The sequence below is a fragment of the Pelophylax lessonae genome (genome assembly GCF_965119305.1).
Source record: "Pelophylax lessonae genome assembly, chromosome: 1".
Lineage (NCBI taxonomy): Eukaryota > Metazoa > Chordata > Amphibia > Anura > Ranidae > Pelophylax > Pelophylax lessonae.
Genome location: NC_138768.1, coordinates 355,071,684 through 355,092,081, shown reverse-complemented (window position 1 = coordinate 355,092,081; position 20,398 = coordinate 355,071,684).

Genomic DNA, 20,398 nt, shown 5'->3' with positions numbered 1-20,398 from the left:
GTGCCCACAGAGCCGCCGGTGCGTGCTCCACAAGCAGCCCCCCTAGAAGGCACGTGGTGTGACCTGACCCATTTATACCAGGATGATGTCACACGCCCTGACATCCACGCCCTCACACAGAGGCATATGGCATCAGAAGGAAGACATTGTGTCGGGTTGTGTCAGAGGGTGGAGGAATGCCATCATCCACAACACGCCCCCAGCCTCAAACCTATGCCAAGGAAAAAACCTGCCACTGGCCTGCTAAATTCAGACAGGTAGCCTGCGTGCACCGGGCTGACTCTCAAGGGCACAAAACAAATGTCTAGGAAAAAGGTGGAAAGGCTCCCCTGGCGGTTATGGGTGCCACAGCAAATAACAAAACATCCAAATACAACCAAAACCAAAATGTAATATAAATCACACATCAAATAACATACAAAATATCAAAACCATAAAGAAATATGTAAATATGTAAATGAACATCAAACTAAGAGGCAAAGGGTAAATATCTTTTGGGTTATATTACAATGGTAAAATATAAAATTATACAAAACCATAAACAAAATATGGAAATAATATCAAAATAGGGAAAGAAAAAAAAAAAAGAAAGAAAATCACACAGATACCAAGTACACAAGTGGATGGATCCTATTTGTCAAAATCCCCTGAAACTAGACATGTGCAGAACGGAAAATGTTGTTTCGTTTTGAATAGATTTGTTATGTTACTAATATTGTTTGGTTGATTTGTTTTGGTTGATTGGTTTTGGCCCGAAGGGCCTGGTATGGATGGGGGGGGGGGGCCCACACTGTTTTTTTTTTTTTCAGAATTTTTCATTGATGGCATTTTTTGTTTACATTTCAGCTGTCAGTGGGAAAGCCCACTGACAAGTCATCGGTGGTTAGGCACGTGGCGGCCGCTTCCCAGCCCTCTCCTTAACAACTAGATATTTTTTAGACAGAATTCATTTTTCGACCAATCAGAATTCGGATCATTCCAAAAATTTGGAATTCATGAGAAAGCAAATATGCAAAAAAAAAATGAAACAAATTTAACCACTTGCCGACCGGTACTGCGGCAAAGTGGCTCGATTCCATCCAGCGACGTAGACCTACGTCGCTGGACTCCTCCCCCTGTAGGCGCCACCGGAGGCACGCTCCCGCTGTTTTCAGTCACAGCGGGAGTCGGGCCAGGGGAGGAGCGGCGGCGATCACCGCTGCTCTTCCCCGATCGTCAGGGAATCGAGTTTGGGTAAACAGAGCGGGCGGATCTCCTAAGTGACAAGGAGTGACAGATTGCAGTGTTCAGCATAGCTGAACATGCGATCTGTCCCTGTGTCACTCAGTCACCTCCCCCCACACACGTTAGTAAGCACCAGGCATACATTAACCCCTCCCTCTCCAATAAAATTAACCCCTTCCCTGCCAGTGTAATTTTTACAGTAACAGTGCATATTTATAGCACTGATTACTATAGAAATGTCACGGGTACCCCCAAAAGTGTCAAAAATGTCAGTCAAGGGTCCGATCTGTCCGCCGCAATGTCACAGTGCCGCAAAAAAAATTGCAGATCGTCGCCATTACACGTTAAAAAAAAAACACCAAAAATGACAGAAATCTTTCCCTTAGTTTGTAAACGCAATAACTTTTGCGCAAACCAATCAAAATACGCTTGTTGTGATTTTTTTTACCAAACATAGGTAGCAGAAAACAAATTGGCCAAAAATGAAAAAAAAATTTGATTTTTACATTTTTTTGGGGGGAATTTCATATAAAAAAATGTTAAAAATATTGTTATTTTTTCAAAATAAACGCTCTTTTTTTGTTTATAGCGCAAAAACTAAAAATCGCACAGGTGATCAAATACCACCAAAAGAAAGCTCTGTTTGTGGGGGAAAAAAGGACGTAAATTTTGTTTGGGTACAGTGTCGCACGACCGCGCAATTGTCAGTTAAAGTTGCACAGCGCCGAATCGCAAAAAGTGGCCTGGACATAAGACAGCAAAATCCTCCGGTGGTAAAGTGGTTAAAGGAAATTCATTAATATTTCCCAACCAAAAATTTGCCCGAATTTATATTCATAGCGAACCAAATTGCACATGTCTACCTGAAACAAAACCCTCTAAGAAAGGTTTAAAATTGGTTGCATCATTAAGGCCAGGAGGAGATGTTGCATCTAATCTATAGATTCACCTCAACTCGCATTGGAGCAGGATCTTATGCCAATCCCCTCCGCGCGGGCTAGGGTTTATCTGATCAAAGATTAGAAATTGAATTTTAGGAAATTTTCCCTCATGAGTTATTGCCACATGGGGACCCGACTGTAAATTGGGATTACAGATTTTCATGTTTAAAATGTGGCAGTATGCCCTTTTCCAAAACTCCTGTACCTATGTTAAAACAGCCACACTCACAGGTGAGTAAATAAATAGCTCCTGATGTTTTTCAATTGGCACAATGACATGGTTTGAATATATTGTCGTTAGGGAGTCTAACCTATTTCTCTATCCTCATGAATTAACAATAATGGCATCCCCCACATTTAAAGTGCAAGATTTTTTTCTTTCCTATTGGAACCCTTAAACTCGCTGTAAATTAAGAAATCCCTGATGGATTTTGCTCTATCAGTATACCTAGGACCGAAGTGGGGGAAATTAAATTACATCTAACTGTGCAGGGACAGGAACAATGAGGGCCCAGATGGATTGTACTAGCAACCATGGTAACTGTATAAACCTTTTTTATACATATTAAAAGCATTACTTGTTAGATTGATTCTGTCCTGCCTGGCAGCCCTGCTCCCAAGTCCATGACCCATGATGATATCTGGTCCTGGTGGGAAAAAGTGCAATATTGTTCTTAATAACACATGTGATCTATTAAACAGTAAATGGCTATTAAGATTGCACTTTACAAGTGGCATGGGGAGGCAGGCGTATAATGCTTATAAACAGTTACTGGTAAAAGTGTGCCCTTTGGACAAATCGAGATGGAGTTTAATAAGAAGAGAGACATGGATGAGAAGACAAACAGAAAAAGGATACTGCTTTTTGTAGAAGAAGAATGTTTGTATGATGTATTTGTAAAAAAATAAGAAAAAAAAAAAGCGAGAGAAAAAAAGATGAAATGCTTTGCCCACCAATACAAAAATAAAAAGTGATAAATGCAGCAAAATTTATTTCATGATTAATGTGCATTTGTATTTTTTTCAGACCATTGCAGTAATCAGTGTGTCACAGGTGCAATTCACAGTCAAAGGCCTCTTTGGCCTCTTTCACACGGTCCGCCTCCGCAGGGCGGAGAGGGAGGTGTCTCAGCCCCCGCTACCCTCTATGGGGGATCGGATGAGAGCGGACCGCCTGTCCGCTCTCATCCGATCCGATCCGATCACTGAACGGATGGAAAAATAGGGTTTCCATCCGTCCAGATTTCACGGACAGGATCGGATACGGATGGCAGCTGGTGTCAGCGGAGGTGTCTCCGCTGACATCCGCTGCCCCATAGAGCTGCATGGAGGATCCGATCAGATCCACCTAAAAAACTGACAGGCGGATCTGATCGGATCGCCCGTGTGAAAGAGCCCTTTCACACATACGGTCCGTTCAGTTCTTAAGGTTTAATCACGTCAAAATGTATCAGTTTTCCATCCGTTTTTCATCCATTTTTCATCAGTTTTTCAACCGTTTTTCATCTTTTTTTCGTCAGTTGTCATCCGTTTTTCATCAGTTGTCATCCGTTTTTCTTCAGTTGTTATCTGTTTTTCATCCCTTGTCATCTGTTGTCATCCGTTTTTCATCCGTTGTCATCTGTTTTTTGTCCGATCTGTTTTTTTGACAGATGAAAAATAGGGCATTCAACCGTTCAAAAAAAACGGATATTGACAGAAGTGGATGAAAACGGATGTTAACGGATGATCATTCGTTGTCATCTGTTTTTACATAGAGATACATTGATGTCCATTTTTCATCCATCAACGGATGGATGAAAAACGGACAAATGGACAGCATGTGTGAAAGGGGCCTAAAACAGCAGAAACCCTGGTAATAGATCACCTGGGAAGCAAAGGGGTTACTTTAGTGACAAAGGGTCCTAGTAGGACTTACTGAAAAAAGTACAAAAATTATTGAATTTGAATTGATGAAAAATTATTTAATGCTAAAAACAAAAAGTGATTTGCAGTGTCACAGGATCGCTCTGATCCTCAAAGGCACCACAAACAAAGGTGCATAACAAAATTAACAGACAAAAAACAAAGAACACAGGAAATAATACATAATAAGCTGGTCGTCCGGACACCCAATATCAGTAAACACAAGAGATGTCATGCGATAATTATAGCCTTTTATTTCCACAATTGTAATAAACCGTAGTATAAAAGATTACATCTGATGTGTGTAGAGCCCCTGGGGAGTAAAGCATGAGGTGACCCCTATAGTGAATATGGTGCCAAAGAATGCATAAGTTGAAGTTGATTTCTCTGTGAAAAAAAGTGATGGATGGGTCCCTCTAGCTTCAAGGAGCCGTTAGTCCATGATGATATCACTATTGCGATATGGCATAGGAAAATGAAGTCAACCTTATGGCAATCAAAGTCCAGTTGAGATAAGTGAGCTGTTTGTTGCCTGCTGCCCACTAATATAGAAGGTTATTCGATAGTGCAGTGATATCACATTTTCACAAACCAACTGGATGTATTGTGTGAAGTAGGTAATCCATATATCAATAACCAGCATTTGGGTCTGAAATATCAATGCAAGCGATTTATTAGCTGTAAACCCCTGATTAACTATTATGAGCCAACAAGGCAGTAGTATCAGTGGCACCCAATCAGATGCCAAACAAGGGGGTGTCACTCTAATACACCAGTATATGGACAGTTTACAATAGCAATCATCTGAACATTAACAGTGTAGCTGTCTAGGAAGACAGCTTAAGCACAGGTTTCCTGGAGCAAAAACTTGATAGACAGTACTTTACCACAGCTTTGGATGACACATAGGCTCCGGATATTCTGCTTTTTTCATGCTGTGCAGCCACTGGTTGCTGATTTGTCACTTCTCAAGTTATTATTGAGTCTCCAACAGGCAAGGCGATGATTGATTTCTGCTTCTTTAACTTACACAATGTTGTGCTTTTTCAGGAGTGGAATCAGAATCCCTGATGAAGATTTGTATGTTATTAGTTACACATTTATCGAAATGCGTTGGATTATGTACCACTCCCACAAGTAGCACCATGTTTGTGTGTTTTTTATCTCTGTAATGTAATGTATGAGCCATTATGTTTATGGCCATAATATGTGTATATCATGTCAAATCATATGAGAATGGATATTGGTTGAGAGTGATACCAATTTTCAATTAAACTATTTTAGAACATTACAATTTACTATTCTTATGTGCAATCCACTGTTACCTCTAAAGTCCCACACCTTAGCAAGGGGGTTTTTCTCAAAATCATAGTCTATTGCAATGTATTACTCCAGCCTCAGGACCTTACAAAGGTACATACCTGCTGTCATGGGGCTTCTGGAAGTGCAGCTTAACTATATCTTAAAGATGGAGAAGGCAGAAGGCAAAAATGTGCCAATTCCAAAACAGGCAGGGTTGAGGTCATGAAAGCAGGGGGGTGAGGGATTGCAAGCAAGCACAGTGTAGAGGAAGATCATCAAGAGTGTGGTAGGCATGGGAGCATTGGTAAGAATGTGCTGTGGTGAGAGTTGGGGGGATGGGAGGGGGGTTTGCAGGTGCAGAGCAGGAGGGGCTTCAGACAGTGGTAAGATCAGGTGTGAAGATAAAACAGGGAGGAGGGTTGTTGAGGGTGGTACAGGAGTGGTGGTGAGTGCAGTGATCTTCAGCTGTGGTGTTTGAGAGTGCAGGCACAGAGTGAAAAAAGGTGCAGTGAGTCATGAAAAGGCGGGTACAGACATGGTGAGAAAATGGGAGGCAGGCATGATGAAGAAAGGAACATGCAGGCATGGTGCCTGATTAAGGTGTGGCGCTACAACACATGCGTGGGTATTAGCAGCCATATTGACAGAAGCCTTTCAAAAGCACAAAAGTAAAACCTTATCCTGTGTACATGCTGTTAACATCTGAATGCTCATCTGTTAAAATTATATTTATTCCGACTGCACATGAATAAGAATATTGCTGCATCATAGCGATGGAACCCTGATAGATGGAACCCTGCCACCATCCTAAAGAAGACCAGGGAAAAGAAAATCTTTAACTTTTTACCTAGGTATTATTTTTATTCAGAAAAAGTTTTTTTTTTATTTCTAACCAACTCAGCTAATGCTTAACTTTATAGTTTTGTCATGAACATTTGATTTGAATTTCAACTTGAAACTGGGGGACATAAAAATAAAATTTTGCTTCATATATTTTATTTTTAATCTAACTATAGGATGCTAACGACTGATAAAGTTAAGCCCCGTACACACGTACCGATGGTCGGCTTACAAATGTTCCTCTTTTCTCCCCGGGATGTCGGTGTCTGCTGAAAAGTGCAAAGACAGCACAAGGACAGCACAAGAATTTTGTCCGCCGACTGCAGAAGTGATGTCATGTAATGGTTAACTTTCCCTGTGTTTTCTATTTTCTGAGCATGCCCAGTCTTGCAAATCTGCGGTCTGTCGGCCGAATTGTGTACTGACAGGCGAACAATCGTCCGTTCTGGTGTCGGCATACAAATATTTTCATGTTTGCACGAAAGACTTTTGTCCGCGGATTGTGCGCAGACATCTGTCGGAGGCACCATACTAACACGCGTACAATCGGCAGATCCTTCGTCCACCGACGTTTGTATGCCGACGATCGGTACGTGTGTACGGGCCTTTATTCGCCAAAAATCAATTAGAACATTCTGTTTCGGTCCAGACATTTAGTTATGTGAGCTCTGAAGGGGAGGATAAGCAAATCATGTAAACATTTGAGTATAGGTCTGCTATAAGCTGAGCATGTAGGGAATCCATGAAGGTGTAAAGACCTTTACACTTTCATGGATTCCCTGCATGCTTTACAACTTCTCCACTGCTATTTACTATCTGCTATTTGCTATCTTTTCAATATCTGAGGCCTACAAAATACTGTATATACATATATATTTTGTTGCCTGCAAGCATTAATTCCTGTACTGACTTTTCCTCCTGAAACTCCTCCCCTCAGCACTGGATTGTTAAGATTATAAAGAAAAAGCTAAAAATTCAGTGAAATACAACATCAAAATGAATACACTGATTTTACATTTTGAACATAGATACTGTACACTTTGAAAAGTAACTTAAACAAATATTAACAAAATATAAGCCAATACCATGTCAAATCAATAGCTGGGACACCTGATCTCATGGGCCCAGCGGTTAAAGATAATGTCCTTGAATATTTCTATAACAGGTGGGTTTTTTTGCAAGAAAAAGTTGACTTCAATTTACCTCTGGCCATTTTGGGTTAGTGCACAAGTAGTGCATATGTAAATGATCACATGCACAGTAACCAATTACAATGTCCCCCTGTTAGGAGTCATTCTTTTGTAAACAACACTACTAGAAAATGTATAACTCAGGGAGACACTCATTCTGTCACTCTTTCACAACTCTGTAATGTCACTTCCTTCAATAAATTCTACTGCAAAAAAAAAGAATTATAAAACAGGATTGAGATTCCAGTTCCAAAAATCCATATTTACAATATTCACAAACACTCAGCTAATGTTCACAAAACACATTCCTCATCTGAATAGTCCCCAGGATTGAATAAAAAAATGAAACATTCCATGCTTCTTTTTTAAATCTCCTCCCAGCAAACTACACTGCCCCCTCCAGTAATTTATATTCCACATGAAAACCACCTGTGAGGAGGACAGATATTCTTTAAAACGTTTAAGACACACAGCTATCCCCAAAGTAACCTAATCCCTCTGTGCCGATGTAACACATATATGCGGTCTCACTGGATTTTTCTGTGGGGCCACATATATGCGTATCTCCTTTTGTGTTGGGAGTGTGCCACACAGCACACTACCAGCACAGAGAATGAGGTCTCCCGATTCCAAGTTACCCCATCGCCCATTCCATATGAATAAGCCCCATTGGGGAGCTGAGCGAAACACATTGGGGGCATGGCCTGGTCGGAGTTGGTGGAGGCTGAAGTTGCCACTCCATTCATCTCTGTAACACAATATAGATGTGCGACTTCCAAGGGCTTCTCTTCTTTCCTTGAACTTTCGCAGGAGCCAGGATGGGCTACATCCCCTTTCAGCACTCTAGCAGCAGCTGTGGATCCACTACCTACTTACCCCCCCCCCCCTCCCTTATAAAGCCTGAGTGGCACACATACACTTTCCAGGTCACCTGATCACTGTGGTAGCCTCTGATTGGCTACCACAGTGATCAGTCCCTGTGAAGCATGCCCCTGTGTTTCTCTCTCTCTGTGAATGGGGAGGAAAGCTACATTTTATCACCATATACATTATATAATACATTGTATCTATCTCTTTCCTTACAGAGAAGTAAAAACAAAAAAAAAAAAAAGAAGTGTGTGTAAAAATAAATAATACAAAATAAAGAAAAAATACCTAGATCAAGGTCTGATCTAGGTCAGTGCAAGGGTTAGTGTTTGCGTCAAGTAAGGGTCAAAGGTCAGTAAATTTTGGGCTGTACTACAGGTATAAACAACAACTAACATACACATATGTGGTATCACTGTGATCATCAGGAGCAGGAGAATTTATTTTGGGTTGTTATTTGGTGGAAGGTTATGATAGTAACACGAAATATACAGATACATTTAAAAAATTATTTTTTCACTATTTTGGGCCAGTTTGTTTTTGATAATAATAAAAACAAAATCGGGAGATATCCATTACCATTTACCACCAAATAAAAGCCCAATTTTTCCTGAAACAAAAAACACGGTGTAATCTATCTGGATGCATAAAGTAGCTGTGATGAAATTTATGGTTTTACTAATGTATGTCAAAGTTGCAAAATTGTGCTTAGGCATTTTGATTTGTTTTACCCTTGGGCATGAAGGGGTTAAAAGCATTGACATTTTTTTTCCCATGAAACTTCCAAAACCTGCTTAGTGATTACCAAAAGGGCTAAACCCACTGGAAGATACAGGTAGTACACTGTGTCAGAGCTAAAGGTTAGATGGGTCCTGAGCTGTGACTGTTACAGAGCACCTTTGGGACTCTAAGATATGATGAATCTCTGTCTGAGAAGGCTACCGAGTAAACATCTCTAAGACTATAGGTCATATGGAACTCCCACAGTGTACAAAGTGTGGAGGATAATGATAAGCATCCATGATGATTTCACCGTGACACAGAAATATCATTTTCTGAGCACCTTACCAATGTAATTTTAGATTTCAATCAACACTGGGGCACCATCTCCTGCTATTCCTATCAACCAAAGTTGTGTACTTATTTAGTATAATATAGTGTGCATTGCTTTTATATTCCAGCGTTCACTAACATCTGTTGGTTCTCAGATTAAAAAATATTACTATTGATATCTGTTCCTGTACATGCTATGAATATTAGATGTATTGTTATTACCTGTATGCACGATATTTCCACAGTTTACTAAATCCTTGAATACAATCTTTCAAAAACATCAGGAGCCAAATTGCCTATCCCAGCATGCACTTCCACCTGAAAATCGGTTTGGAACAGCAAAGGATTGTTTATCATTCAGAAAATGAAAAGCTGATTAATTTTTCAAGTCTGTAAATATCTTTTTTTTTTTTTTTTTTTAAGGTGGAAAGTCATTTTACCACACAGCACTATTCCAAGAATGGATGTTGTTAAGTTATGCATGACTCTTATTTGTCAGTTCAGAGATTTGCCTGTCTCCACATCCTCTGTGTCTGTATAATTTGAGGTGACTCACTGTGGAGAAAAAAATCACCTTCCATTAAAGTGTTTTCTGTAGTAAGCACTCTCTGGCAAGCAGTGTAGTGTAAACATGAGTGGCTGTGAACATTTATTAAATAGCAGTGATGAATATTTCAATACCCTTGGGAAAGCAATTCACAGCTCAATCATTCAGGCTGTTTTAAGTGCAGCACAGGACAATTGCACTACATCTTCTATTAATATTTAATAAGCCATTTTATTCTGTTTACTTTTTCCGTTAATATATAATTTAAAAAGCTTTTGACATAAAAAAAAACAAAAAAAAAAACACGAAGAAGTGAACAACAGTAAGAATAATTTTAACAAAACTATTCTGAGCACCCTACCTTTTTTAATATTCACTACAAGCTGATTTATCAGCAGGGACGTCAAAGCTTCAGTGTTAAAAGTTCACCCACAGTAAGCCAAAAAATCCTTATACCATCACATGGATTTATTGTATTTTTTATATTTCATGATAGGTGATAAACTATTTACATATAAGCTGTGTAGTAGATAGATGAGCTGCTTTACAATGGCGGCAAACAATTATAGCAAATAACTGTAGTATGGCTACAATGCTTTGTAAATCTGAAACTGCATTACATAGTTAAGTTCCACTCTTACCCCAACATTCTCATATCGTGTTACTGGTGTGCTATGGCAGGCGCTAAATATTACATTTCTAGAACTTGGGGGGGGGGGGGGTAGGAAACCACCTCCTTTTTAAGGCTTCTTGTGGGAATGTCTCCTGGGACAATTATTAAAGGAGATTGTAGAAACTGAAGAGAAGGGAAGCCACTCAGGTGTATTGGCCCAACCTGGTGCTGGTTAGATCCGCCATCCGGAAATGTGCAATGGAAAGTGTGGAACCGCACACAGGGTAGATGAAAGCAAAATTGTTTCTTTATTCCTCAAAGTTCATAAACAGACAGACAGTGTAAGGAACAGACAAGTCCAAAGGTTGACGCATTTCACAGCACGAACAGCCGCTTACTCATAACTCACTGTGGTTATGAGTAAGCGACTGTTCGTGCCGTGAAACGCGTCAACCTTTGGACTTGTCTGTTCCTTACACTATCTGTCTGTTTATGAACTTTGAGGAATAAAGAAACAATTTTGCTTTCATCTACCCTGTGCGCGGTTCCACACTTTCCATTGCACAATTATTAAAGGCACATTTGAGTAGTAGGGGGCTTAGAGACAGCTCCAGAACACAGTGGGGAGATTATACCACTTAACCGGGCTAGGATTATCCATGACACCTTCATGAAGTATTTCCTTGCATGATCTCCTTCTCTGACACCAAAAGGATCAGCAGTAGGGATGAGAAGCAAACTTGATTTAGCTTACTCTACCACAATTGGTAGTTACTGCAGGGAGTATGGCTACTTTTAACCTCCCTGGCGGTATGATTGTTTCCGATTTTAGGTGCTGAAAACGGTACCATTATTTTGCATGTAATTCTTAGGGATGAGCAGCCCAAACCAACTATTTACATATTATTATTTTTTACTGTGCGTTCTTCTTTATAACATCTCGGGTATGATAAAGTTTGAAACACAAAATCATAAATTATAATATAATAAATATCTTTAAAAAAGTTAGAGAATATATATATATATATATATATATATATATATATATATATATATATATATATATGTGTGTGTGTGTGTATATATATATATATATATATATATATATATATACACACATATATACACACACGTGTATATATATATATATATATATATATATATATATATATATATATATATATATATATATATATATATATATACACACACAAACGCTTATGTATATTTCCTGGCTCTGCGTCATGCCATCAGACTACGGGTCAACTCTGCCCCCCTTGACCCCCATAGGACATCCCTGAAATAGCATAAAAAGGCAGGCAGTACCTGGTGGAGGTGTTCTTTTTTTGTCCTCGCTCCGGACACCTTGAAAAAAAAAAAATGTTATCCTTCCTTGTGGCCTTCCCAGGTTCAGCCTCTCTCCTCGGCAAGAAGACCCCCTCTTATGGGCTGTAAATCTCCCTCAATGGTGGGTTCCCCTTGGTGCTGGGGGTAAGTAACATTGCAGTATAAATTGCTGCATTTCATACTGATACCATTACTTGACAGTTAAAACTGCCACAGATGCCGTATTCCAGTGGAGGTTCTTTCCTCGCTTTTGTTACAGTATGAATGATGATATGAAGCTGTCTGGGGATTTTTTTGCTGTATTTTTCTCCCCTTAAACATGCTTGCTGGCTCTTGTAGTTCGCTAGAGATGGTGGTTTTGCATGCTCCAGTGTGGGGGGAGGGGGCCAGCCCAGGCTTCCTCTGATCACTATGGAGCTTTTGGTTTATCAGTGGAGGCAGTCTGCAGGTGCAGCTGGCTTCCTTTTCCTCTGTGGCCAATACACTATGTGTAACTGGGTCTCTGCTGCCCTCACTGTGAGTACATGCACATCCTGGTCTACTTTGTCTGTGTTGAAGCTTGGGGTATTTTTGTCTAAAGCTGCCGCCAGCCTCAAAGCACGGAAGATTTTTTGGGAAGGAATGCGTTTTGTTTTTTTTTTATCTTTTTTTGGAGAAAAAAAAAAGAGAGCAATGTATGTGGCCGGGACAGAATAAATTTTCGTCAGTTGGTCACTCCGAATAGACCCGATTGAATGTGGAGCCACAGTGTAGTGGGGATGAAAGCGAACTAAGCACCCTGCAAACTTGATTTTAATTCCCCAGGAGATCAAATACAGAAATATTGACATGGCTGTAAATACTGTCACTTGGCGAATGCTTCACATCTAGGGTTGAGCGGACACCTAGATGTCCGTGTTCGACGGGTTCGGCCGAACTTTAAAAAAAAGTCCGGGTCCGTGTCCCGGACTTTTACCGAACTTTTCCCGGACACCGAACCCCATTGAAGTCAATGGGGACCCGAACTTTAAGGCACTAAAATGGCTCTAAAACACCAAAGGAAAGGGCTAGAGTGCTGCAAATGGCAGCAAAACGTAATTAAGAGCATGGCAAGTGCTCTGCAAACAAATGTGGATAGGGAAATAACTTAAAACAACAAAAAAAAACAGAAAAATAAAACAATGTTCTTCTTCATCTCTGAAGGACGAGGCCCATATGGAGTAGGAGGGAGGTTGAGGTGGTGGTGGATGTGGCGGTGACATAGGCGTGCGCACAGGGTGTGCTGGGTGTGCCTGGGCACACCCTAATCACCTAGGGCACATAGCATTGCCAGTGAGGAGATGGGAAAGATCTCCCTGGGACCTGCTCTGCTCTATTTCTCCTTGCCTACAGGTACATGGCCCCGATACATTACTCTCCCTGCTGGCAAACACATGCATGTGTATTTCAACTTTGGGGTGCACACCTTAATGCAATAGGCTGCGCACACCTATGGGCGGTGTAGGTGGAAGCGGCGGTGGAGGAGGACCAGGGCCGGATTAACAGCATCATGGGCTTGGTGCTGAGGATTTTGAAGGGCCTTAAGGGCCGTGCCTTGCCATGCACCCAGAGGAGGAAGGGTGCAGCCATGCATGCCTAATTCAACATGGGATGCTGTCTCTGAAGCCCATAAACACATCCATGCATCGCCAACTGTCCCTCCTTGTCCGGCCTTCACGCTGTGTGGGGAGGTTCTGAGGGTGCTGCCTGGGGAAGCGAGCATAGAAGCCAGACTTCTGTGTTTACAAGTGACAGAAGAGCGGTAACAGTGAATATGGCCAACCCGGGGCCTATATAAAAGGTAGGGGCCTGGAGCTGCAGCTCCAATAGCCCCTACATTAATCTGGCCCTGAGGAGGAGGACGAGGTAGCCAACACTGCTTCTTTTCAAAAATTTTAAATGAGGGTACACCCCAAAAGAGTGAGAAAGAGCAAAAATGGAACAATGGGTGGGTAAGGTCGGTATCCATTGCTATTCTGCATAAGGTACGGAAAAGTCCCGTGGGATCCATGCCTGGTTCATTTTAATGAACGTGAGCTTGTCCACATTGTCTCTGGAAAGGCGGCTGCGCTTGTCTGTTATAACGCCCCCAGCCGTGCTAAATACCCGTTCAGATAATACACTGGCTGCAGGGCACGCCAGCACCTCCAAGGCGTAAAGGGCAAGCTCAGGCCATGTGCCCAATTTGGAGACCCAGAAGTTGAAGGGGGCAGACCCGTCATTCACTACATGTAGGCGTGTGCACACATACTGCTCCACCATGTTGGTAAAATGCTGCCTCCTGCTAAGACGTTCCATCTGAGCTGCTGGTGCTGCTGTTTGTTGTGGCGTGCTGACAAAGCTTTTCCACATTTCGGCCATGCTAACCCTGCCTTCTGAGGTGCTGGCGGTGCCCTGGTTGCGTTGGCGACCTCCTCCTCCTCCTCCTCTGCCTTGTGCTTCCACTGTGGCCCCGCTGTCAGATGGGAATGCCAGCAGCATGGCGTCTACCAGCGTGCGCTTGTACTCGCGCATCTTGCGATCGCGCTCCAGTGAGTGAATTAAGGACGGTACGTTGTCCTTGTAACGGGGATCCAGCAGCGTGGCCACCCAGTAATCAGCACAAGTTAGAATGTGGGCAACTCGGCGGTCGTTGTGGAGACACTGCAGCATGTAATCGCTCATGTGTGCCAGGCTGCCCAGAGGCAACGAAAGGCTGTCCTCTGTGGGAGGTGTATCGTCCGTGTCCTCTGTATCCCCCCAGCCACGCACCAGTGATGGCCATGAGCTGGCCTGGGTGCCACCCTGCTGTGAACATGGTTCCATCTCCTCCTCCAGCTCCTCCTCCTCCTCATCCTCCTCATCCTCCAGAACTGTGCCCCTGCTGGACAATTGCGTCCCTGGCGTTTGCGTGTGCAGGAACCCACCCTCGGAGCCCCTTGCGAATGACTGCCCTGAAAGCCTTGGAAATGTTACCTCTTCATCCTCCTCCTCCTCCTCATCCTGTGCCACATCCTCTTCCATCATCGCCCGAATTGTTTTTTCAAGGAGGCATAGAAGTGGGATAGTTAAGCTGAGAACGGCGTCATTGCCACTGGCCATGTTGGTGGAGTACTCAAAACAGCGCAACAAGGCACACAGGTCTCGCATGGAGGCCCAGTTAAATTAAATAGCGGAATAGAAAATATGATCCAAAAAAAGTGTATGTATATCACACGTACACAACCACACTGGGCCCCAATTACTATTGTTTGTACCCCTAAAAGGCTAGATGAGGAGTAGGGGGAGTATGGAACAGGCAGCACCCTCAAACCTTCAGAAGTATGAGATGAACCCCAACAACTTGGAAAGGTGGATCTCTCTCACACGTACCAACACAGACTATCCCCCAATTTAACTGATCCCCAAAGGTTTTTGATTAAATAGCGGAATAGAAAATATGATCCAAAAAAAGTGTATGTATATCACACGTACACAACCACACTAGGCCCCAATTACTATTGTTTGTACCCCTAAAAGGCTAGATGAGGAGTAGGGGGGGTATGGAACAGGCAGCACCCTCAAATCTTCAGAAGTATGAGATGAACCCCAAAAACTTGGAAAGGTGGATCTCTCTCACACGTACCAACACAGACTATCCCCCAATTTAACTGATCCCCAAAGGTTTTTGATTAAATAGCGGAATAGAAAATATGATCCAAAAAAAGTGTATGTATATCACACGTACACAACCACACTAGGCCCCAATTACTATTGTTTGTACCCCTAAAAGGCTAGATGAGGAGTAGGGGGGGTATGGAACAGGCAGCACCCTCAAACCTTCAGAAGTATGAGATGAACCCCAACAACTTGGAAAGGTGGATCTCTCTCACACGTACCAACACAGACTATCCCCCAATTTAACTGATCCCCAAAGGTTTTTGATTAAATAGCGGAATAGAAAATATGATCCAAAAAAAGTGTATGTATATCACACGTACACAACCACACTAGGCCCCAATTACTATTGTTTGTACCCCTAAAAGGCTAGATGAGGAGTAGGGGGAGTATGGAACAGGCAGCACCCTCAAACCTTCAGAAGTATGAGATGAACCCCAACAACTTGGAAAGGTGGATCTCTCTCACACGTACCAACACAGACTATCCCCCAATTTAACTGATCCCCAAAGGTTTTTGATTAAATAGCGGAATAGAAAATATGATCCAAAAAAAGTGTATGTATATCACACGTACACAACCACACTAGGCCCCAATTACTATTGTTTGTACCCCTAAAAGGCTAGATGAGGAGTAGGGGGGGTATGGAACAGGCAGCACCCTCAAACCTTCAGAAGTATGAGATGAACCCCAACAACTTGGAAAGGTGGATCTCTCTCACACGTACCAACACAGACTATCCCCCAATTTAACTGATCCCCAAAGGTTTTTGATTAAATAGCGGAATAGAAAATATGATCCAAAAAAAGTGTATGTATATCACACGTACACAACCACACTAGGCCCCAATTACTATTGTTTGTACCCCTAAAAGGCTAGGAGTAGGGGGAGTATGGAACAGGCAGCACCCTCAAACCTTCAGAAGTATGAGATGAACCCCAACAACTTGGAAAGGTGGATCTCTCTCACACGTACCAACACAGACTATCCCCCAATTTAACTGATCCCCAAAGGTTTTTGATTAAATAGCGGAATAGAAAATATGATCCAAAAAAAGTGTATGTATATCACACGTACACAACCACACTAGGCCCCAATTACTATTGTTTGTACCCCTAAAAGGCTAGATGAGGAGTAGGGGGAGTATGGAACAGGCAGCACCCTCAAATCTTCAGAAGTATGAGATTGTGTTCACTGTACCCCACAAAGATTGAGTTCACTGCACCCCACAATGATTGTGTTCACTGCACCCCACAAAGATTGTGTTCACTGCACCTCACAAAGATTGTGTTCACTGTACCCCCCAAAGATTGTGTTCACTGCACCCCACAAAGATTCTGTTCACTGTACCCCACAAAGATTGTGTTCACTGCACCCTAAAAGGATGTTGTTCACTGCACCCCACAAAGATTGTGTTCACTGCACCCTAAAAGGATGTTGTTCACTGCACCCCAAAAAGATTGTGTTCACTGTACCCCCCCAAAGATTGTGTTCACTGCACCCCACAAAGATTGTGTTCACTGCACCCCAAAAAGATTGTGTTCACTGTACCCCCCAAAGATTGTGTTCACTGCACCCCAAAAAGATTGTGTTCACTGTACCCCCCAAAGATTGTGTTCACTGCACCCCACAAAGATTCTGTTCACTGTACCCCACAAAGATTGTGTTCACTGCACCCCAAAAAGATTGTGTTCACTGTACCCCCCAAAGATTGTGTTCACTGCACCCCACAAAGATTCTGTTCACTGCACCCCACAAAGGATTTTGTTCACTGCACCCCAAAAAGATTGTGTTCACTGCACCCCAAAAAGGATTTTGATCACTGCACCCCAAAAAGGATGTTGTTCACTGCACCCCAAAAATGATTTTGTTCACTCCACCCCAAAAAGATTGTGTTCACTGCACCCCACAAAGATTGTGTTCACTGCACCCCAAAAAGATTGTGTTCACTGTACCCCCCAAAGATTGTGTTCACTGCACCCCACAAAGATTCTGTTCACTGTACCCCACAAAGATTGTGTTCACTGCACCCCAAAAAGATTGTGTTCACTGCACCCCAAAAAGGATGTTGTTCACTGCACCCCAAAAAGGATGTTGTTCACTCCACCCCAAAAAGATTGTGTTCACTGCACCCCACAAAGATTGTGTTCACTGCACCCCAAAAAGATTGTGTTCACTGCACCCCAAAAATGATTTTGTTCACTGCACCCCAAAAAGGATTTTGTTCACTGCACCCCAAAAAGGATGTTGTTCACTCCACCCCAAAAAGATTGTGTTCACTGCACCCCAAAAAGATTGTGTTCACTGCACCCCACAAAGGATTTTGTTCACTGCACCCCAAAAAGATTGTGTTCACTGCACCCCAAAAAGGATGTTGTTCACTGCACCCCAAAAAGGATTTTGTTCACTGCACCCCAAAAAGATTGTGTTCACTGCACCCCACAAAGGATTTTGTTCACTGCACCCCACAAAGATTGTGTTCACTGCACACCAAAAAGGATTGTGTTCACTGCACCCCAAAAAGATTTTGTTCACTGCACCCCAAAAAGATTGTGTTCACTGCAGCCCAAAAAGATTGTGTTCACTGCAGCCCAAAAAGATTGTGTTCACTGCAGCCCAAAAAGATTGTGTTCACTGCAGCCCAAAAAGATTGTGTTCACTGCAGCCCAAAAAGATTGTGTTCACTGCAGCTCACACACAGAAAAATGGATGTGGATCACTGACACCTGCCTATCTCCAATCCCACACCACACAGCAATATCGATTGTAGTTTGTAGAACACAGTTTCCCTAAAATTCAGCAGACTCTGTCCCTAACAGGATTGAGAAGAGATCGTAGATCAGGATTGAGTGCAGATTCACCCCACCCCCCACACAGCAATATCGATTGTAGTTTGTAGAAGACACTGACCCTATAATTCAGCAGACTCTATCCCTAAAATGCCTACAACTCGCCCTGCCTAAACACTCCGACCTGTCCCTCAATTCTATCCGGACACAAATGGTTTTTTCCTGCCTATCTTTCCCTAATCAGCAGCCAGCACGTTGATGTGTGCTCTGTCCCTGATATAAGCAGCATAATGACGCCGCTGCGGCTGCCTCGAACTTATAAAGACTTGGTCACATGCTTCAGACGGCCAATCACAGCTACTAAGACATTTGCAGGCATGGCTGGGATGGCTTAAGGCACACCAGTTAAACGATTGTTGATTGGCTGTTGAAAGCCCGCCATGAAAAGAGCGCCAAAGCATGCAAAACCCGGAAATAAAACGACCGAACACGGATTTTTACCCGAACATACAGTAAAGTGTCCGTGTCCGTGTTCGGGTACAAAAAATCCAATTATTCGGTACGAACACGAATAATACAGTCCGTGTTCGCTCAACACTATTCACATCATCTTATCACTAATTTGGAGGATATGTCAGCAATACCTTAAGGAGGTAGTCCAATGATCTTCCTCTCATTGTGCTTAGCACAATGAGAGTAAGATCTTTATGTGCAGCCTGTGGCTATCCTATTAGTCCTTATTGTTTAGAGCAGATGAGGTTCTCCATGAGTGGAGGAGAAAGGGCTCTGGTCGGGAAGTTCAGGTAAAGGCTTGTTTGCCTGGCTCTTGGAGAAGGCCCAGGACTACAGCATCAGAGTTGCCTTAGTGGAGATAGCCTATGGCCACACCACACCACCCTGTATGTGCTAGATCTCAGAAGCTAAGCAGGATCAGACCTGGTTAGTGGATGAATGGGGGACCACCTGGAAACACTGGATTCTGTACAGCAGCACATATACCTCTTAACCAGAAGATGGCAGTAATACTGATAATTATGCACTTAGCTTCTCTAGGTTTCTGGGTCAAGCTGCTCCAGTGCTGTGGGGGACAGTTCACCACTCTTAAGTCCATGGGGGCCCTTACATGTTCTGCATTCTGAGGCTTTGTTAAGTCTAACAGCCATAGGAATGCCTCCTCAAAGCAGAGGCACCAGGGGGTTTGTGGTTTCGGAAGCCTTGGCGCCCCAGGTGTTTTGGGGTTGCATTTCCCATGATGCTCATGCACTCTGAAGTGTAGTTAGGCATCGTGGGAGGTGTGGTTCTGGGGTGCTGAGGTTCACTATCACTGCTCTAGAGCTATGGTCAGATGCAGGTTTTAAAAAGAAAGCAGTGTACAATGTTTGCATTGCCTCCCATACCATAGAAGACCTTTTTAAATGTTTGAGGATCAATAATAGCTAATATTCTTATCCCTGCAGCAGTTCCCTGCTTCCTAACCATAGCTCCCATGCTCCACCAATCTGTCAACAGTTTTAAGGAGTGGTTTGTGGCTCAGGGCATTCTTTTGATACAGATGCAGAGGTGGAGCAAGAATATTCATTCCCTCTCTTGGGTCACAAATATCGGATGGCTTTTGGATTTATCTTAGTGCTAAGCACGTGCAGGTATTTAGAAAGGTTTCTGTCTTTATGACAGAATCCTGGAAAACCATTATGCTGGTGGTAAGGAAGGGAAGCTGGTGCCCTTTTCTGGACTTAGCAAACGCTAGTCTACATATTTCTATAGTCTGGGTTTGCCAGCACTTCTCAGGTTTTCTAGCAGACGATGACTTGGCATAGGTCATGGTTTGTTTTTTTGTTGGCATTCTCCCCAGAACCCTCTTGCGGGTACTATCAATCTTTATGGCATTTATTTCCTCAAGTGATATCTTGCTGATAGCGAAGTAGGGGTGCTGCTGCTAAGTAACGTTCTAGCCTGTAGGACCCTCTAGATCTTGGAGTATCTTGTCAATTTTTAGTAGATTCAAATTCAGTCTACTTAAGTCCTGGATCACTGTTCATTGCAAGCAAAGGTCATGTCCATCCTTCTGGGTCCAGGTATGTTTTTGGTCATGGCACCCGCCCAAGAACCCTTCTGGAGGTGGTATC